Source organism: Sorex araneus, chromosome 1 (genome assembly GCF_027595985.1).
Source record: "Sorex araneus isolate mSorAra2 chromosome 1, mSorAra2.pri, whole genome shotgun sequence".
Lineage (NCBI taxonomy): Eukaryota > Metazoa > Chordata > Mammalia > Eulipotyphla > Soricidae > Sorex > Sorex araneus.
The window spans coordinates 313,709,403-313,732,311 of NC_073302.1; positions in this window are offsets into that span (position 1 = coordinate 313,709,403).

Below are 22,909 nucleotides of genomic sequence, written 5' to 3' on the forward strand. Positions count from 1 at the left end.
CAATTTTATTTCAATTTCTTCTTCAGTTGAGAACAATCAAAAATACATTTACTTTAAAAGAGTCATTGAAGATTGAGGGAACCACCCCACAATCTCTTTTCTGCAGGGCAACTAAAAGTTCCCAAACCCTTCAATAAAATAGCTGTTTTGTCTACTTATGTCATGTAGATAAATTCTTTTTTTCCCTCTCCTCTGCACACACTTCAAGATAAGTTTAGAAGAGGAAGGCTATTATTAATAAAGTTTGAGCTTAAAATGTGAAACAACATACACATAGCTGTAATGTGGTACCACATACTCACAGCAGATGAGAAAATAATCTTAATTGCAATGGGGCAAGACTCTCTGGCCTTTTCCCAACAAACTAATCAGGTATCTGGCTAGAGAGCAGAAAAATCTCCAGATTTTAGGCTTGTGTAATAGTTTCTAAATACTCTTTGAACTGACTTATCTTTTATTTAAAATGTTCCTCCAGTTACACCTGATCATCAGTTAAAGAAATATACTACTCATTGTCTCATTGTCTTTCCTTTCCTATTCATCATTGGTAAAGAAATAGTGCTCCTCTCCTCTAAAACACATTGGTTTCAGAACAATTATTGATAGAACAAATATTTATGCTACCTGAGGTCAAGTTTATGCAGTGAATAACAATAGACTAATCGATGATCTGATATCTTAAAACATTTTAAAGATTCTTCCATGTCACTGGGGAAAGTGATTGTGCAGATCTCAAACAAAACAAATGTCAATCAAAAATTCAATTCACTGATCACACAGGGAAAGCGTCTATGTTCCTCTGAGCTTTCTTTAGCTTTCTCTATGCTACTTCTTTGTAATAGATGGACTTTCTACTGCAACTGCTTCACTTAGCCAACATGTCACTGGAATTAACAACATGTGAGTAACAGTGCATTAACATGTAGCAAATTCTTGTTATATGTCATGCCCTACTGTAATTACTCATGTTGTATTAAAATAATTGGGCCCACAAATTATGAAGTAGACACTGTTATTGGCCCATTTAATAGGTATGTAAAAATTCAGCACTTTAAAAAAAAAATCAGCACTTTTCTCAAAATCACCCAGAATGTTAGAGAACACTGGCAGAGGTTCCTCTCTTCATGATGTTCCCCCATATGAGGACAACAGTCGTAGCATAAAGTGTGTTTACTATACCTGCATACTGCAAATTGTACTTATTTACTTGCTTATTACATATAAAGTAGGCTTGCTTACCTTCCCAAACCCGAAAACACAAGATAAGTGGGGATTTGGGATAGAGGGCATACCTGGCAGTGCTCAGGGCTCACTCCTGGCTTTGTGCTCAGAGATCACTCCTATCACTGTCTGGAGGACTTTATGTGGTGCCATGGATAGAACCAGGGTCAGTAACATGCAAGGCAAGCACCTTCAAGACCCAATACGTGGTTTTGAGACCTTAATATTATTACACTGAAATTGAAACTCTACCAGGAGAGATTTTATGTACCACTGGTCTACAAAGTACCAAAACTAACAGTGGTAATATTGTTAATGAAAGAATTATTTTCAGTCTTTATAGCTTACATTTCATATGTGTACTGGACTCCTTATATCATACCTCTTTGAAACCCCTTGTTAAAAACAATTACATTATCCCATCCATCTGTTATTTCATTAGGTTAAAATGTTTTCCACATAGAACTTCCAACTCAAAAAGGAATGCACCGTTACTGAAAAATCTGAGTTCACCTTAATAATGTACTACTGGAAATGAGCTCAAATATCTTATTCTGTTTTAAAATGTTTCCCAGTATGAAGACTCCTCAAAAATTAAAAATAGAACTTCTATATGATCCTGTGATTCTACATCTTGGTGTCATTCCCAAGAATGCAAAAAAAAAAAAAAGAAGAAAAAGACAAGCAAAAATAAACCACACACATGTGTGCAGATATGTGCATATATGCACAGCACTTTTTACAATAACCAGGATATGGAAACAACTCAAATGCCCAAAGGCAGATGAGTAGATAAGATGTGGTCTGTACACACAATAGAAAGCCACTCAGCTATAACAAAAGATGAAACCTTGCAGTTCACTACAACTTGAATGAAACTGGAAAATATCCAGTTAAGCAAAGTGAATTAGAAAGGAAAAGACAAACACTGAATGATCTTACTCACTTGTGGAATACAAAGAAGCATAGAGATGGAATAGACAAAGCCAAAGAAAACAAAGCCCGAGATTTTTTCCCGTGGAATTAAGTCTGCTAAGATTGGGAGGGGGATGTGGTACAGAAGTGAAAAAATACAAAGACTAACAGTACAGTAATAATGTATACCTGAAATGTTAATATTAATGCTATTGTTAATAATGATAACTCAATAAAAACAATTTTTCTTAAACCAGAAAAAGACAAAACACATAAAAATGTTTTCCAATTGCTCCTTTCAAAAATATAACCAAGAGAATACAATGTTTATGAATGAAGGGTCAACAAATATTTATTGTGAGCCTATGTTACACTAGCCATTTTACTAAGTGCTGAGCAAAGAACGTGTTCCCTCACAGAGCTTACATTCTAAAAGAACATGCAGACCAATAAGAGAAGTGAACAAATTAGTTCAATAGTACATCATAAAATTGGTTGAAGAGGAACAGGGAATCCAGGTTACTTGGTCATAGAAGACCAAGAAAATAAAATAAAAACCAAGAAGAAATTATGGAGAGCCAGAGTCAAAGGTGGAAGAAAGGGCATGTACAAGATCCCAAGGCCAACAAGAGATATTAATTTTTAAATACGGCCGGTGTGTTTGGAGTGTGTAAGAGAACACATGGAAGAATAGTGGTGAGTTATCACAACAATATCCACACTGTCTTCACTATTCCCATTCCTCTATTTCTCTGTATCCCACAGGTATAATGAATTGGTCACTACATTTCAGTTTCCTGACCAGTAGGTTGGCCACAAGTCATGGTCTTCATCGAACACATACTACAAATTCACCATCTTCTCAGCACCATGTTCACCAAACAGGCTGCAGTGATGAGTACAATTTTGCACCAACCCATGTGAAGGTCTGGTGACATCTGCCTATTTAAAAAGTCACTTGCCAGTAGAAACAAGATCCAGAAGAAATGGTTCCTGGTTGGAAGCTTGCCACAAGTGGTGGTGGGGCAAGAGCAGCTAGGACAGAGAACGGACCACTGTGACAAAGATATTTGGAAATGATAGCTCTAGACAAGAACTGAGTGCTGAAAGGAGGTAAAGGGAGAAACATGGTAACCTTTCAACACCAGTATTGCAAACCATAATGCCCCAAAGGAAAGAGAAAGCAAGCAAGAAAGAAAAAAAATGAAAAATGCCTGCCATGGAGGTGGGCTTGGGGGAGGGTGCAGGAGGGAAACTGAGTCACTGGTGCTGGGTAAAGATGGGTGATGGAACATTCTGTAACTGAAACCCAGTCATGAACAACTTTGTAACTGCATCTCACGTGATTCAATTAAAAAATTAAAATTAAAAAACTAATAAGAAATTTTAAATAAATAAATAAAGTCACTTGCACATAGTCTAGCTGGGTTCTATCCCAGGTACACCATGGTCATCCAAGCCCAACAGGAAGGATCCCTGAATGCAGACAGAACTAGCAGTATGTCCTGAGCACTGTCAAGTGTGGCCCAAAGACAAAAATTTTTAAATAAAGTAAAAAGCTCAGAGTGTCTGAAAGGAAAAACTAAGAAAGAGGGAGAGTGAGTAATAAAGAAGAAAAATGGGGCTGGAGCAATTTTACAGCAGGTAGGGTGTTTGCCTTGCACACAACTGACCCGGGTTCAATTCCCAACATCCCACATGGTTCCCTGAGCACCGCCAGGAGTAATCTCTGAGTACAAAGCCAGGAATAACCCCTGTGCATTGCCAGATGTGATCCCCCAAAAGAATGTGCCTGCCATAGAAGCAGGCTGTGGGGGTGGGGCAGGAGGAAAACTGGTGGAAGGAAATGTGCACTTGTGAAGGGACAGATGTTGGAACATTATATGACTGAAACATGATCATGAACAACTTTGTAACTCACAACTTTGTATCTCACAGTGATTCAATAAAATAAGTTTAAAAAATAAATTTAAAAAGTTTAAAGTCGGGAAACACAAGTTACAGGCATTCAAGATGAACATGATTACTCAGAGGAAGTCCAGAAAACAATGGAAAACTGAATTCAGTGAGCCCTCTCCCTTTCTGAGCAATGCTTAGAGGGGGGTTCAGGGTCTTCCCTTCTGAGGTACTGTCACTTCAGAGCACAGACTGTCTCTGTTTACAAGTTCCAACTCATTTCCCCAAGAAGAGTCTGTCAGCGTGCACACCCCTTGACTTTCGTGTGATCTCTGATAAGGTTGAAAATCTTTCTAAATAAATCTTGGCATCTCTGGCTCTCATAGTTTTAGCAAGTTAATTACTCTTCTATAAGATGTGATTTCCTGGGACTTAGTGAGCTGACATTGCTTCATGTTAATTTATTCAAGGCTGAACAGTTACATTGATTAGACAACTCGGCAGCACCAAGTCTCTATGCTTCTAGACTTGCTCTCTTTGAATTTCAATGCGGTTAATGACAGAGGAGTGAGGCTGGTATGTCTTCCACTATCACCCCTGTGGAAAGTTCAATAGATTTTTTTAAAGGCTCTTGTTAGAAACAGGTCTTGTCTTTGTGTACTATTCTGAAGAGGATCTTCTGAATAAGTTTCAGGAGTACCAAGGCTCAGGTGAAGCAAATTTGTCCCATGGTGTGATTTATAACCTTTTAAGGGGGCTTTGTCTGATGAAGATTATTCCATTAAAAGTGGCATTTTGAAGAACAATGGTCATGGGGTGTGCACCTAGCAACGGACATCAGAAAAAATGCTGAGGTGAATTACTGACATTTCTGCATAAGCTTCAAATGGAGTGATGTAGCATACAAATAAGGCAAACTAGAAAAGTAGACGAAGCACAGAGGAGACACAGGAATAAAGGCTGCTAACTGGTCACCATCACAGTTTCCACATTTTACTGTCCCTTCTTTTCTTTTATTTTATTTTTGGGTCACACCCGGTGATGCACAGGGGTTACTCCTGGCTCATGCACTCAGGAATTACTCCCGGCAGTGCATGAGTGGGGGGGCATACGGGATGCTGGGAATCGAACCTGGGTCAGCTGCATGCAAGGCAAACACCCTTCCCGCTGTGCTATCACTCCAGCCCCATTTACTGTCCCTTCTTAACTTAACTTAACCCTTACTTCTTTTATCACAGATCATCCCCTGCCAAACAGATTTGTTCATTTTCAATACACTATTGAAAAACAAGAGTGTTCGAAACATCACTTCTGAAAAAAGTTACTGACTTTTTAAAAATGTTTTGGACTTGGAGGATTCTTGACAACAGACACAATATCTAAGAAAAATACCTAGAGCTTCAATGAGCTTTTTAGGACTTCAAGCTTTTCAGGACTCTACTATCTAACATTACATTTCCGGTGGTTGCTTATAGTAATTTTTTGCTGTTGTTCCCTTTAAAACTTATCTCAAAACTTTCTCAAAAAATGCTGTTGCCCTCATCAACCTTGGTTAGTGATGCATTCGAGGAACAAAAGAAATAGAAAGCTGTTGCCCAGAATACAAAATGGGAAAATGGTTTGCTGGAGGGGAAAGCAAAATTTAGTAGAAGGAACCAGAGGATGCAATGCCATGAAAACACAACTCCCAAGAATATCCAGCGGTATAAAAGATTACTGGCTCTTCTACAGGACAAGGGATAGAAGTCTGAGCAATTCTACAATTAAATGAAATGGGATTCAAGAATTGGAGATTTAGGGGCCACTCAGATTAGACAATAGATTTATATATGTACACTGTGCATAAATTTCAGTCCAGACTCAAGCATGTAAACATTTCCTCTTATAAATGAACCTAATTTCTACACTTTTGCTCTATGGTAATGATGCAGTGACTGAAAAGGAAACCATAACATTCAACACAGTATTAAAAGTTCTACTAGAGAAGCCAAATATTTTTTAAATGAGTAAAATGCATCAAAATTGAAAGGAAATTCTATTTCAAGATAAGTTTTTATATACAGAAAATTCTAAACTCCACCCAAAGCTATTAGGTTTACTCAACAAGCTCAGTAAATTCATAATTAACACCATAAGCGCAGTAAGTAGCATAGCAGAGATTCAACACCCAGCTCTATTGACAAAGGAGATGGGTGCACAAATTGCAGCAAAGAAAACCTCTTCAGCAAATGGTGTTGAGGAAACTGGATAACCACATGCCAAGAAGAAAAAGATGAAAAAGGAAAAGAAATTGAATTTGTGTCTCACACCATACACGATAGTTATCTCAAAATGTATTAAAGACCTCAATATTATATCAGAATATACATAAAGGAAAACACAGAGGGAAATATAGGAAGAGTTCTCCAGAACTTATAGCAACTTCAGTGATTTGATCCCATTGGCAAAGATAACAAAATTTTTTTAAAAATTTAAATTTGACTACATGTCAAAAGAGCTTCTACACAGTAAGAGAAACTCAGGCTAAAACAAAAAGACACCCCAGAAATTGGAGAAGATATTTACACACAATACATCAAATAAATGATTAATATAAAATATATGTATATTTATAGAATTCAGCAACAAAGAATTCCATAACCCTAAAGAAACCCTAAATGTCAACAGTTCTAAACTATGTTGACACATAATCTGAACTGTATTAATTTCTAAGCATGAACAATAAATTTGCTGAACAAGAAATAAAATTATCCATTTTATAATAGTATCAAAGACAATAGAATACTTAAGAATAAACTTGACCACAGAAGTAAAAGATCTCTGAAAACTCTATGATACCAATGAAAGAAACTGATAAGGTCACAAATTAAACACACCTCACATTACTGGCTTGGGAGAATTAATATTGTTTTACCAAAGCTATTTTCATAGTCAATAAAATCCCTTTTTGTAAGATAACGTTGGTTTGCCCTTCTTTCTAGCCTGCTGGGAGCTTGTTTTTGTGGACTTCCCCCCAACCTGTCAATTATCTTTGTCTCCTGATCAGACTCTGATTTGTAAATATTGTTTCTCTCTTCTGCTTAATGTCCTTTGCATGGTTAGTTATTTCAGAGCAATTACTTTTTGTATGGAGACAGGAAGACAGTTAAAAAGACAAGCCTGTGGCTTGGGAGTTGATTGACTCCAGATAATATTACCTCCTGGACATCTGTTCTCTCGACTTAAGCCTCGGTTGCCCTTACTTCCTAGATCCCCAAAAGCAGGGTCCCAACAAGGGACTGGATAGACCCAGGGCAAGTGATGAGCTATGTGCTACCCTGGCATCAAAATGGGCCTGGCCAAAGAGCCATAATGCTTAACTCTAAGAGCTTGGTCATGGACAAATTCTGTCATGATCCAAAAGTAATAACTATATTTGGACCCTGCTGGGGTTAGGAATGATTGATCCAGCCTAAGCACTGTAGTCTGAGTCTGTGGTAAAATGTCCCCAGGATAGTCACCCTACAAGCCTAAAAGTGTCTATTACTGTGTCCATACAGAAAGGTAAATATTAGAAAGGAGAATTAAAGATGTTAATTAAGTTTCAGGTCTAAGGAGAGGAGAGACACATCTTAAGGGCTGTTCTGCCCTTGTGGGCTGCAGGTGGTCGGGAAGATTGGGAAAACATTTTTGATCACGCTTCCTGCGGGGAGGTGTAGTTGGGGAGGTGTGGTGAGAGCCTAAAAAAGAGAGGCTGCAGGGAGGAAGGGGAGGATTGAAGGAGAGGGAGGATTGAAGGAGAAGAGAAAAGAGAGAGACAGATACAGTGCAAAGAAAGAATTGCATGGTTAGAGAGAGATAGACACAGAAAGAGAGAGGGTTGGAGAGAGCTGGGAGAGATGAGAGATTGAATAAACGGCAAATAATCAGCAACCAGCTCTGCCCTTGTTCTTCCTTCATCAGTCCAAGGCAACAGTCGTCCTGCGTGGAGAAGTGGCTCGAGAGCATCGAAGGAGGGCAGCGAGAGAGAGCCTCCCAGACAGCCCACAGCCTTTCACGTGTGATCCCCAGCGAGTGAGGGGTTTACACAGCCCAAGAGTGGGGATTTACATACCTTTTAATAGTCTAATATTATGTTTATAAAAGTGGGAAGAAATACTAAAACTTATATTCTCAAATTAAGAGTGTGCTCTATGTCAATTATATATTAATCAAACTGGAAAAAAATGTTAAATCCTGAGATTCCTCTATATAAGATCTCTTTGAATGGTTGATTTGCCACATGATGCATGATCCACCCTGCTATTTTTGTAACTCATTTTTATTTTTAAATTTAATTTATTTGAGGGGCAACACCCTGCTGTATTCAGGGCTTACTACTGGCTCTGAACTCGGGATCACTCCTGGCATTGATTGGGGGAACCATATGTTGTATAAGGCAACCACTTGTACTATCTCTCCTGCCCTCCCTTTTACTTTTTATTTATTTGTTTATTTGTTTTTGGGTCCCACAAGTGGTGCTCAGGGGTTACTCCTGGCTTTGCACTAGGAATCACTTCTGGTGGGCTTAGGGAATTGAGAATAAGTTGCAAGGCAAGTGACCTCTGTCCTATCTCTCAGTCCTTCCCCTGACCTTTTAAAAAAATTTTACTTCTATGAATATTAATAGAGCATGCCTACCATCAACAGTCTTGTGTGAGTCTCATTCTACCTTTCAAGTCTGTGAAAATTACCTTCCTAGAGAGTTCTGTTGCTTTAAGAAGGTGCTTTAGAAGTAATTCTTGAAGAATTTTAAAATGCAATTTACTTGTTGTGAATTAGGTTTTCTGAAGGCATTTATTATTATATCATTCCTGATAATGCTATGTGAGTGTTTTTAATAAAATGTATATTTACTTAATGCAAAATATAAAATAAAATGCAATTACTGGGGGTCTGGAGAGATAATACAGTGGGTAAAGTGTTTGTCTTGCATACAGCTGTCCTGTGTTCAATGCCAGCAGTGATTCCTGAATGCAGCACTGGGAGTAACCCTTGAGCATCGCCAGGTGTGGCCCAAAAAAGGCAAAACAAGCAATTACTTGATAGTAGTAATATTCATTTATCCATTCAAATATGTATAGAGTATCTACTTTGTTGAGTGTCTGAAGTGCTAAGGACACAGCAGTGAACTCTTGCCCCTGAGGAGAACATTTTGGTCAAAGGAACAAGCCATCAAGAAATGAGCAAGTACATACACCTCAGATGGTGATGCCAGCTCCAGAGAAAGGAAGGAAGAGGAATCCGGAAGCCAGAAGGAGAGAGGGAGGGGAGGGTTTCTCTTTCATGGAGGTGATTAGGAAAGATTTCAGTGCAATGGGAGCATTTAAATCCAAGGTGACTCAGAATACATCAAAAGACACAAGAGCAAAGGACCAGAAGTGACTGATCTTAGCAGGCTCACGGACCAGCAGGAAGCTAGTGTCACTGAAGCAGAGCACTGTGGGAGAATAGAGTAGATAAGGTTAGGAATCTGCTGGAACTAAACCCAGCAGATGTGGATGACGTAGGTCATGGTGGGACTAGCTTATTTTTCTATGAGTCCAGTGGAAGCCGATGCTGGCTAAGCCTGTATTAATGAGATTTCTGTAACTGGTGTATGGAGAATTAAACAGTGGATCAAGGGCAGGAGTAGACAAAGACCAGCAAAGGAGGCTTCGAAACATCCTCATCATAGTTAGGTGGGTGTGGCTTGGTCATGGGTGACAGCAGAGATGATGAGACGCTGTCAGTTGTTGGGTATGTTTTGAGGGTAGGATCACAGAATCAGCAGTAAGTACAAATTGACCATCACAGTACATTTGGTCATCATACCTTCAAGGATGCACTGTTGCTCCCTCTCCTGTCCAATCTCACCTAAGCTCTGCACACACTGGGGAAATTTCCAATTAGCCCTAATTGGAGCCTGCTACATGTTAAGCAAGTTGATTTGAGCTAATAAGAAACTTTACAGAGGCATCTGACCAGCAACGTGCCAAACATTTCTTAACCACCTTTCCTTTTTTTGGCCTCCTGTGATCTAATTGCTTCTCACTTCACACATAAGTCATTGGAAACCATCACAGGAATTACAGCATTCTCCAAAAGAGAGCAATATCTTCCCCCCCTCCCAAATTCTATGCTATGCTATTTTTCTAAGAAAGGTAAAACTTATTACTCACTCCTGATTCTTTTCTGGTAATAAAATTCCTGATCTATGCAATGCCTTTTCCCCCATTTCTCAAAACTACATGTTAACAAAAGGTCATACACGGGCTCCAGCTCCCCATGTACTTTGCAAGGTAATATAGTTCTGAAAAGAAAAGCTTAACTTAAAGGTCAAGATACAAAATCTATTTTTCCTGGCTATAAAATATTGAACATCTCCTTAGATTTGTAGATCGCGCATTAGTCGTCTGGATGATATCAACATTCCTTTAAACTCATAAGAATTTTTTTATGTAGCAAAATACTGGAGAAAAAAGCAACAAAGCAAAAGATACACAGAGAACCAAAGTCCCTCACGTGTGGACTATACTTGTAAATGAATCTAAATTGAGAGTTATGCCAACCAGGGGTGGCAGGGGGATTTTTCTTTGCATTTTTTTCCCAAAACTTTATCAAAGTAATATGAATTACAAAGTTATTCATAGTTGTATTTTTGATATACAATCTTCCACCACCAATCCCACCACCAGTGTCAACTTCCCTCCACCAGTGCTCCCAGACTCCCTTTCGTACCCACACACTCCAACCCCAGCCTGCTGTCTTCACAGGCTTCTTTTAAATTTTGTTATTAAAATGTGGGTCTCATGAATTAAGTGTTGTTGAATCTGTTGCTAGGAAACTTAGCTCTATCATTCCTCAACAACACTAATGTGTCTCAGTCCCCTTGACCCTTGCCCCTGTTGCTTCTCATCTATCTCTTCTCCTTTTCCCCTTCACTCTATTTCTTTCCTTCTCCTCCCTAAACTTGGGGTCAAGTTGATCTAGACATCCCACACCTTAAGTCATTGCATTTTCTCATCCAGTTACTCTAAATGCCACTTATAAGTGACATCATCCTGTGTTTGTCCTTCTCTGGCTTACTTCATCTAATATGATATCTTAAAGTTCCATCCATGTTGCAGCAAGTTGAATGGTTTCATCATTCCTTACAGCTGCATAGTATTCCACATCTTCACAACCTGTTGTTAGTCATCTAGATAGATTTCAAATCTTAGCTTAAATTGTAGGATATTTTCTACGGACATGCTAGAAAAGTAAACAAGGTCAGGAAAATGTTTCTAAGTGGTAACGTAAGCCTTCCAAGAGCAAGACTCTGAGTTCAATCCTGGCACCACAAAGCCCATCAAGCACCACCAGACATGGCTCTGCTGGACCTTGACAGCCTCTCCTTCAGGCCACAGAGTACTTCTAGGTGTGGTCCATACTTTTAGAAGTCTGTAAAAAATATTATTTTAGGAATGGAAATTTTAAACTTGAACTTAGCCATGACTGAGGGATCACTGGAGATAAATAAGTGATTGGCAGAACAAAGTTGTTTCTTTTGGTATTGATTATGCACAGACACACACTATCCTAAGAGACTTTTTACAACTAAAAAATGTAGGGGGCTGGAGAAATTGTACACCAGGGCTTTTGCCATGCATGAGGCTGACCTGGGTTCAATTCCTGGCATCTCTTATGATCCTCTGAGTGGTCCCTGAGTGAAGAGTCAGGAGTGGGCCCTATGCACTGCCAGGTCTGACCCCAAAACCAAAAGAGAAGAAAGTTGGGCCAGAGAGAACAGGGTTAAAGACACTTGCTATGTTAGCTGCCAACCCCAGTCTACTTCTGGCACCACATATGGTCGTCCTGAGCATAGCCAGGAGTGAAGTATAAGCACAGAGCTAAGAGTGAGCCCTGAGCACTGCTGGGTCTGGCTCCCAAACAAACTAAAACTAAAACTGTAAATAGTAGCCTCGGGAGAAGTAGGAATTAAACATTCCATCAGTTCTGCCTATATCTGTGTAAGGTATAAAACATAATGAACGAATTCAAAGACTTTCCTTTAGCAAGAAAAAAGGAAAGAGTTTGTCATTAGATTCGTGTTCTCCCTTGCACATGGATCTCGCTAATTTGTCTCTGTTTCTTTCCTATCTTCTTCCACTCCAGAGAGTGTGTATATGGTCCTTCAAACCCCATCAAGGGTCATCCCTGATCACAGGGCCAGGAATAAGCATTACCTAAGCATTGCCAGATGTAATCCCCTCCCGCCAAAAGAAAAAAGTAGTTTAAAAAAATAAAAAGTTAAAACATCCATGAAGGAGCAGTAGACTGAAATAATATGAACTTTGAAGTAATCTTTAAAAATTCACTGAGCAGTCAAGGTACTTCTGTGAAAGAAAAATTGAATCCAAATGCTTTATAATTTCTCTCAATAATAAAATTGATCTTTCTAGCATATAATTATCCTAAGAAGTATTTCATCAACAGATTTGAAACAATAATGATTATAACTTTTATAAAAGACAAACTTAACTATGAAAACTTCCATTCTAGTATTTCCCAAGCATATTATTACTTAAACGATCTTATCCAGAAAATAGCAGCCTTAGATATTATTTCAGCAATAATTTGATGATGGCTAAATGTGTTCCATTATCCAATTTAGATAAGTGCCTTCTATGACCTTTGAAATTCTTTTGAGAGAAAGGTAGAGAATTGAAACAATTAAGAAAAAAAAAACTGAGCAACTAAAATAAGAGTTGCTTTCAAAAAGCTAACAAAAATGCAAGTGATTAAGGGGGGAGCGGGCATCGTATCCTAAAAACAAAGAGAATATTGCTTCATGCTGCTTTGAAATAGAATAAAATGAGCAGGGATGGAGAGGAGAGGGAGGTACCTAGTGGGGCGAGCCCCCCCCCAGAAGGGGGAATGACTGGGACACGTGGTGGGAGGGGCAGTCCTAAGGATTGTGGGCTAAGGAAAGTGATGGCTGCATCCAGCAAAACTTGGCTGAATGGGCCAGTGGTATTGTGCTGCACCTTGAAGATGCAGTTAGCAAGAAGTGCTGTTTGGGCCCTTTCATGCTAGGGGTAAAACCAGGATCTGACAGACGTCATGTGCCCTACCAATTATACTCTCTCCCAGAGCACACCCCAGGCCATTTTTTTAAAATTGATGAGTTGCATTTAAAAATCAAGAAATCAACCAAAATAGTTATTTTTACTGTGAAGATACACACTAATGAGGGCTTAACTTTTGATACTGCTACTACGCATATAACAAAAATGCAGTTAAAAAATGAACATGCTCTCTGTGCAAAAGACACAGTTAAATGTGAAAGAAGGAATAAAAAAGAAAAGATATATTCAGCCAGGCTCTATTTTGTGTTGCTTATACACATTGTCTCTTATGAGTGAGATCATACCTGGAATGGGCAATGTGACTTTCATCCTGCAGTTAGGAGATATATGGGGATTATACTTTTTAAATAACTTAGAAACTAGAACATTCCTAGGAGGAATGGTTGATTTCTAAGACTATAAAAGAGGGGTTTGCAAATCAAAGAGGGTTTATGTTTAATCTGCTCATTTCTACCCCTTCTCAAAAAGAACTCGATACAACACATCAAATATCTGTTAAAAATGTTAATAACTTTCCATAGCATTTCCGCACCATGAATGCAAGAAGACACATCATTGTCAAGTTCCTGTATCCAAAAGAAAAAGGATTAGCAACGAGTTCCTGGGCAGAGACAAGTCTTTCCTCTTGGAACCAAATTCTAAAAGAATAATGCTGATGAGGATTTATATAGGGCACATTAAATAATGTAATAGATGGTATCAGAGCAAATGAAGGAGCAAATTTCATAAGCCTATTTCTTGTCATGACCTCCATAAAACCTGAGGAGGGTAAGGAGGGCATCAGAAAGGGCAAAACTGCTTCCAAGCACATTATCTCTAGCCACAGCATCTGCCCAAGGATACAGTCGTCGGCCTACAGAGCAGATGAAGCCAATTATTTCTATGCGGGCTGCCTTTTCTAATAGAAGGTTAGTTGTTTTGTTCTGTTTTGTTTTGTTTTTTTTGGTAGAGGTTTTCTTTTTTTCTTTTTATTTTTAAGTTTTTTATTTATTTTTGGTAAAGACTAAAACAGGATTTAGGAAAGAGCCTACCAAATTCCTTCATTTGAGCTCCAGAGGAGTCATGTAGATAGCACAAGAAATTTAAGAGTAGTTTAGCCTGTAGAGTATCCACTGCCTCCATGTGAGATTTTTAAACCCAGAAGGACTAGGAAGAAAGAAAGAAACATGACCTCAAGTGGTTGGTTGCCTTTTTTCTTTTATGCTTTTATCTTCTTTTTTTTTTTTTTCATTTTGGGTCACACCTGGAGATATGCAATTACTCCTGGCTCTGCACTGAGGAATTATTCCTAGCAGTGACTGGGGGACCATATGAGATGCCGGGTATTGAACCCAGGTCGGCTGTGTGCAAGGCAAGCCTGACTTGCTATACTATTGCTCCCACTCATCAGGTGGTTGCTTTGAATTCATCCCTGGAGTGATGAGACTGAGTGAAAGGAGATACCAGTGCCTTTAAGAGGGAGCAATATGACCCTGGAAGTGGCTTTGGGTACATACAGGCTCTTGTTCTAATCCCAGGGGAATCAGTTTATGTGGACACACACACCCCATTCCCACACACACACACACACACACACACACGCAACTAATAGCAGCAGCAACAAAGAATTACTGATACATTTTAGTTCCACGGAATTCCAAAAGATAAACCTTAGCTCAAATACTTCTTATAACTAAATTAAGAAGGTCTTTCTCTAAAGAGTATGGTTAAATTTAGGTTTCAAGAAAGAATGAGGATTACTTCCAAGAATAGGCTAGAGATTAGGATGATTTTAAAGTCATATTTTAGTGTTCTGCTCCCACGTTGCCCAAAGTTTTTTTCAAACCTATGTTGAATAAACAATATCATTTCCAATTCCATATTAAAGGTTCACTCATATATAGAAGTTTATAAATTCAGCCAAAAGGAAATTGTGATTTAAATAATTTAGATTGATGGCATTACCTATGGGCACATTTTCTATATTCCTGAGCAGAAAATAGTCATTTCTTATCTCCACTCCATGAATTTTATGGGCTTAAGAATAACTAAGAAAATAAAACAAAAGGTTATTTTAAGTAGCCCCAGGCAAAAGAGACTCAGCCAAACCAAGACTCAAAAGAAGCTAAGGGTTTCTGTAAACAACGAAGGTGGCCGAAGGCCTGGCCGAAGCCCCTGTATCATTAAGCAATTTTTCTTTCCCTACATGATTCAATTTTATATCATAGGATCATCGTAAAAATATACACAACTGCATCTACTTCAGCAAAGTCTTCCCAATACTCAAAGTTTTTTCTTCTACTTGTTTATAAACCGTTAAGCATAAGCTGGTCCAGCTTAATTTTTACTACCGAAAAACAACATTCAGGACTCATGTGGCTCAATCTGCAAATCATTTAGTTCTGGGCTGTGACTTCCTTTAAATTCATTCACTGCACCTGGAGTATGTATTTCCTACTTTGTGTGTGGGAGGGGGGGTGGGATTCTGCTTTTTTTAAAAAAAAATTGAATCACTGTGAGATAGTTACAAGCTTTCTGGAAAACAATATGGACAGTCCTTCAAAAACTAGAAATTGAGCTTCCATATGACCCCGCAATACCACTTCTGGGAATATATCTCGAGGATGCAAAAAAGCACAGTATTTCCTACTTTAGGGAAGGTCTCAGAGAACCTTCGTACCTCTCCCATCAGCATTAGAGCCTAAAAGACCGCCACAGATTGATTCACCCTGGTGCAATGTTCTAGAATGTTCTGCAATGTTTCATGAAAAGGTAACGCATTCCCCTGGTTAGTCTAAATGAGAAGGACATCTCCAGGCTGCTGCATTAAACCCCCGCCTTATGGTGCCCTTCCTGCTGGCTTTCTAAGTCGGGTTTGGAACCCTGAGCAGAGGGAGCCGGGGAAAGAGCAGAACGAAAATCATCTGGAGCTGATTTCTTCCAGCAGCCGCGGGTGTCAGCAGTTTTCTCTCCCGGACACCCTGAAGCACAGCTGAGTCCTCTGCGTGGCCAGTCCGTGTGGTCCTTCAGTCTCATCTGAGAAGCTAGAACAGACCGTACTCGCAGACAGCTGCCATCAATTTTGCTCTGGCAGGCAAGTTTGATCTCTTTGTCCCTGCAAATCCAGGCGTCTGTCTCACTATGCCCACAGCAAATCTCTGTCCTTTAGGGCTCACGAGTGATCCAGGCTTTCTTGCCCCCCACCACCGGCAGTTAATTCTTCCTCTAGTCTGCTCTTTGCATGAAAACTCAGCCCTGCCCTGGAAAGGTCACTGCTGGAGCTTCTCGAGCCTTCAGCCAGGACTTTTCCTATTCATTTCTCTGCATGCCAACTTTCCCCACCCTCACCCAAACTTCAGGCAGAGGAGATACAGGTTTGTCTCTGATCCTCTAGCGCCCTCTTCCGGTTCTTTCCCCAACACGTTAGCAACTGAGTAAGAAGCAACTCACTTGCCTTTTGGTGTTTTTGGAGTTTTGTTTTTCTAAATAAATTTCTTTTTTTAAAAAAATAGATTATTTTACTGAATCACTGTGAGATAGACCCTTATAAATCTGTTCATTATGAGGTTTCCGTCATACAATGTTCCAACATCCATCCCTCCACCAGTCTACGTTTCCCAGCACCAGTGTCCCCAGTTTCCCTTCCATCACCTTCCCCGGCACCCCCTCTAGCCAGCCTGTATGGCAAGCACCTCTGTCTCTGTGTGTGTGTCTCTCTGTAACTCTCTGTATCTCTCTGTCTCTGTCTGTCTGTCTCTGTCTCTCTTTGTCTCTGTCTCTCTCTCTTTCTGGTTAGTCTAACTGAGTTAGATTAACTCTCTCTCTCTGGTTAGTCTAACTCTGTCTCTGTCTCTGTCTGTCTATCTGTCTCTGTCTGTCTGTCTCTGTATCTCTCTCTCTGTTTCTCCCACCCCCTCCCTCCCTCTTTTTGGACATTGTGATTCGCAATATAGATACTGAAATGTTATCATGTATATCTCTCTGCCTACTTTTAACATTCAATTCTTGTCCCATGTGCTCATTTCCAACTATTAGTATCATACTGGTTCCTTCTCTAACTACCTATTCTCCACCCCACACACTCTGCTAGTAGATTCCAACCATTGACCAGTCCTCCTAGCCCGTTTTCCCAGCCCATTTTCCCTGGCGTTGGATGTTAGTCTTCTACTATATATTCTTTTATATCCCCAAAATGAATACAGTTATCCTAGAGCCATCCCTATCCTTCTGACTCATTTCACTCAGTTTGATACTGTCCATGTCTATCCATTTATAGGTGGCAGGTACTGAACAGTTAAGGTACACTTCTGCTGTGTCCTGTCGCTTGTTCCTCAGCCATCCAAAGCAAAGCTGGATAAGCAGCTGGCATTTCTGCTGTGACTTGGAAATGAAAGGAAAATCCCAATGGTGATCTCTCTTGATAGAATTTCATTGGAATGCTCTAGGACTACTTATGGTTTCTAGAGAAGTCAAAAGTAAGATGCATGAGGGGATTGTTGGAAATGTTATCCTCTACAATCTTGGACCAAAAGGATTATAACTATTCATTCCAAAGAAAAAGGAGATTTGAGGCAGCTGCCTTTGAATTCTTTGTGGCGCATGGCAAACAGAGGTACATCTCACGCCCAGTCCAAAGAGATAGAACCAGAACTTCTAGGACTGAATTATTCTGGAAACTACACACTGAAGAAAGGCTGTAGGTAGTTTTATGGGCCCCGTTTTAAAATCTGACAACCTCAAGAGTGATCATTTGCAAACAAAAAATAAAAGTTTTAAAACAATCTTATTTTAGGAACAGAAATATCTATGTTTTGCCTTGCACACAGCCAATCGAGTTCAATCCCAGCACTAAGTATGGTCCCCTGAGCCCCGCAGGAAAGATTTCTGAGCATAGAACCAGGAGTAAGACCTGATCACCACCAAGTGTGGCCCCCAAACAAAGCAACAACCAAAAAAGCAGAAAACCAAAATAATCATATCTGATCCAAACCTCCAGTTCAGATATATCTGCCAGATGGTCTTGGGTTTGCACCTTTTGGCAGCTAAGGCTGAACTTTAAGGTTAGAAATACAAAGGCCTGGAGTGTGAGGGCCAGCGGGAGGCCCAGAGTGTGAGAGCTAGCGGCAGGGCAGAAACCCCTGAGCCACCCTTTTCACAGAGCTTGATGGAGACTCTCAACACTGCATGTGTGCCACCACCCCCCGCCACCACCCATTTACTGAAGTAATAGAAGTCAGAGTTGTCTGAAATATCAACATATTCATGTTAAAACAAATTTGCAACCCCCTTTGAGGAAAAACAATAATGCACACGTTAATTTCTTCTGCTGGTGCTTTAAAATGTTGATTTCTTTCTTCCCTTTCTTTTTTTCTTTTTTTTTTATTTTTGTGTTATTGTTGCTGCTGATACAATCACCTAAAGTCTACACACATGTGGTGGGGTTCATGCACTTGGTTATGAGACTTGCTGGAGGTCACATATCTAGTCCAGTGGCTCACATACACTCAGCAGCAGGGCTTGCTGAACGTCTCACAGTTTGGTTGTCACTTACTCACACACACACACACACACACACACACACACATACTCTTATTGGTGATTGTGTCTGCACACACTGATCAGAGTGTTCACCAGGATGGCTGTGTCGTTCACAAATGTACCTGCTCAGAGTTGAACTGCTGGCTGCAGTAATAACAAAATTTTTGTTGTGGTGATGCTGGGTCTTGTACACTTGAGCAGTAGCACTCACATACCAGGGGACACAGGTAGAAGAGCCACTGGGACCAGGTTCAGAGCGTCAAGATCAAACTCCTGAGCTCACACATGCAAGACAAGCCTTTCCCCCAGTGTCATTCTCAAAAAGTCTTATTTTTCTTCTTCTAAATCTAGTAATACATGACACGTTAATCTCCAGTAGCTTTCTCTTTGACAGGGCACATCTAGCAATGCTCAGGGCTTATTCATGGCTCTGTGCTTAGGGATCACTCCTGGCAGACACAAGGAACCATATGTGATGCCAGGGATCAAACTTAGGTTGGCCTGGGCAAGGCAAGCACCCTACCCACTGTAACTCTGATCCAATTCCTCTTTATCCTCTCTTTTTAGGGTCTGATTCGCTCTCAAATCCTTTGCCACATTCATGAATCGGGTCTCGTGTCTATGACCTATGAAACAGCTCAAGGCTGTGTGTCCATGGCCAGGGCATAGAACTGGTTAATTCCCAAGAGCCCTTGTACCATTGGACTCACTGAGATCAGATCATGGTCATTAATAGTGTTTATATGGAAGTCAAGGGAGAAGCTTTGAGCTCTGGAGTTTTAATGAGGGTTCAGCCCGAAGCATAACTGGAAGTTGACAAAATTATCTGACCTACCGTCACCCTTTCAGAAAGAAAAAGATTCACCCTCAGCCCTCCTAGAAATCTAAGTTCTTTAAGTGAGCAAAGTCCTCCCCACAGTCCCACAGTTGTACACAAAACTACTACCATATCCTCAGCACTCTAGCATCCCTGGGGTGATGTTGATTGCCCATTTTAGGGTACTGATACAGCTCTTGGCTGAATGCCGCAGACTCCACCAAGGGTGTTAACAGAAAAGTGTAAAATCTTTCCAAACTGACCCCTATGTCCAAGCTACCAATCAGTCTCCCTGGTGAGTCTTAAGTCCACATTCACACATTTGCATCATCTTCACTCACACTTCAGCACACATACATACACAAACGCTGATCAACACCACCAATGAACATGAAAGCAATCTTAAATATATTAAACCTAGAATGAAAAAAAAATTAAATACACGAAATCTAAAATTACTAGGCCGAAGTCAGGTTATTTAGGATTTCGATTTGGCATTTAGGTTTTTAGTCAAGTAACGCTTTCTTCAGTTCATTTCTCTAAAAGATCTTGTACCTTTTTATCCTAAAAATTAAACTGTGCTGTCTGCTAGGAGAAACAACTTCCATTAAGATAGAAAAATTTAGAGAGAACAAAAGGGTATGCCCTGCCACAAGGCAGAATGGGGAGGGGGGATTGGAATGGGGTTGGGGGAGGGATACTGGGATCATTGGTAGTGGAGAATGAGCAATGGTGGAGGGATGGGTACTCGAGCATTTTATGACTGAAACACAAGCACGAAAGTTTGTAAGTAAGTCTGTAACTGTACCTCACGGTGATTTACTAATCAGTGTATCACTGTCATCCAGTTGTTCATTGATCTCGAGTGGGCACCAGTAACATCTCTATTCCTCTCAGCCCTGAGATTTTAGCAGCCTCTCCTTACTTGTCTTTCCCAACAATTGGAGGCCCTTTCAGGGTCAGGGGAATGAGACCTATTGTTACTGTTTGGGGCGTATCGAATATGCCACAAGGAGATTGCCAGGCTCTATTATTAGATCCACTTTATTAGATTCACTAATAAAAACATAAAAAAGACAGAAAAATCCAAGTAATTTACTGTCAATTCACTTATTAACTGGTTTATGATTAATTTTCATGTCTCATGACACACTGTGTCCTTTTATAAATCCCCATGATCCCTACCTTAGTGCCCAAGAAGAGACTCAGACCCAGAACCATCACAGCAGAATTCAGGTACAATTTTCCTTGTCCTCGTGACCAATCTCAGACCTTGCTTCCAGACTCCAGCTTTCTCTTGCACTTCCATGTCTGTTTTGCCTGGTTTGCTCTTCAGCAGGTTATCGTTTCTCTTGCCTTAATGTAAACCCCACAAAATGCCAACTTAGCTGGACTTTTTCCTGAGACTCTCCGAACAGAGATCTATTTTACTACTCTGTTGAGCAGCTCAATTTGTCTTTGCGACAGCAAGTTAAGTAAGAGCATGGATTTTTAGAGAGAGGAGAGGTTTTAATTGAAAAAAGAGTAATGTTAAATCTACAAAGAATTATGGGAAGTGGGTACATTTTGTTTCTGTGAGTTTCAGGCACTAACCTCTTTACTCTGTCATGGACTCTGAGTGTTTGGAGAGGAAGCAAGTGTACTCTCAAATGCAGTGTTAACAGGTAAAGTGGTGGCACATCTATTAACCATACTACACAACCGCTTACAAGACTTTTTTTTAGTTACATGTCAGATGTATCTGTAATCTCAGAATATTGATGCCATAAGCGACTGTCTCCTGTGACAGCAAACATACACATGCCTTACTATTTGGTTTCGACTTACTTTCCACATATTAACAAGTAATATTGCGGAAATCATCTGATCTAAATATTACCTGCCTAACCTCATTCTCTTCTTCCAGTTTTAACATCTTTCTTATGACACTAATTGTTATGTCTTCTTAACAAAGCATGAACAAATAATAACCTGCTTCCCTGTGAGAAGAAACACTTTGAGGAAGGAAAAGTAAACACCCAGATAGCAAAAGAACTTAGACCGTTTAACCAGAGTCACACAACACTACCCTCGGAAGCTTGCAGGACATTGTAAGATGCAAAATGTTATACTTCGTGTGTCTGTGTATTTCCATGTGATTAATGATCATAGAAAGACAATCCCTGGAGCTAAAGTGATAGTACAGCAGGTAGGGCATTTGCCTTTCTTGTGGCCAATCCAGGTTCGATTCCCAGCATCCCGTATGATCCCCTGAGCACCACCAGGAGTAATTTTTGAGTGCAGAGCCAGGAGTAACCCCTGTGCATCACCAAGTGTGACCCAAAAAGCAAAAAAAAAATGATAATTCTACCCTTCAAAGTCATTTTAAAAGGAGAAAGTCACCTAGATCCATCCTATACAAGCCACTCATTACTCTGTCTACATTCTAATGGTTCTAGAATCTCTGGAGAGCCTAGGTGAATTTTAACATTATATTTGGAGTTTTATGTGGAAGTCATGCCCAGTTCAGTTGGCTTAATCAGTGGCTAAATAAATAGCAGTACTCCTACATTAAAAAATAATAATAAGGCCCTTTCCGCTGCTGCTGCTGCACAAGCACGATCCCGAAAGCCAACTGAACTACTTTGGACACAAGCAGCTCACAGAAATGCCTCCAGACTGTGAACTGAGCCACTGCCCCATGCGGCCCAGCAGGGAAGGGTTTCTCTCTCCAGGCTTTTCCATCTTATGAGCACCACAAAAGGGAAGTAAAAGCTTGCAGTGATGCAATCTCTGGCAGAATTTTCCCTGGACTTTATACAGAAATCCAAAACCTAATATCTCTTAATTGTCAGCAATGTGAAACGGTTCCTTTTTAGCAGGTCTGACTTTGAGGGGAAACTCCAAACAATAATAGTGAGTTTTTTGTTGAAGTATTGAAGGTAATCAAAGGAGCAGCCATTTCTCTATACTAATCCATAGCCCCACACCAGCCGAGGAGAGGAAATATCCTTCTTTCTTGGTTCTTTTCCCTTTTCGGGGAGAAATGCTGCGTGGCGTCAGCCATAATATGAGGTCTATTAAGCAGGCACGAACTTGGTGGTGCGGGAAGGGGAAAAAAAAATGTACATGGAACAGTGGGACACTTGGGCAGTCTCGGGCTGGGGCCAATACCAGCGCATGCTACACCGAGATTCTATCCGGGTGGCCACACTTTTGTGCAGCCGCTTTGCTGCTGATCGACCAGAATCCGGAGGCCAACTAGACTACTTTTGGTTCCAGAAATTGCTTGCAGCCATGTCTCTAGACTATAAACTAAGCCATAACCCCACACCAGCCGAGGATGAGAAATATCCTTTCTCAGTTTTTTTTTTCCCCCTTGTCGGGCGTCATGGTGTCAGCCATATTATGAGGACTATTAAGCAGGCATGAACTT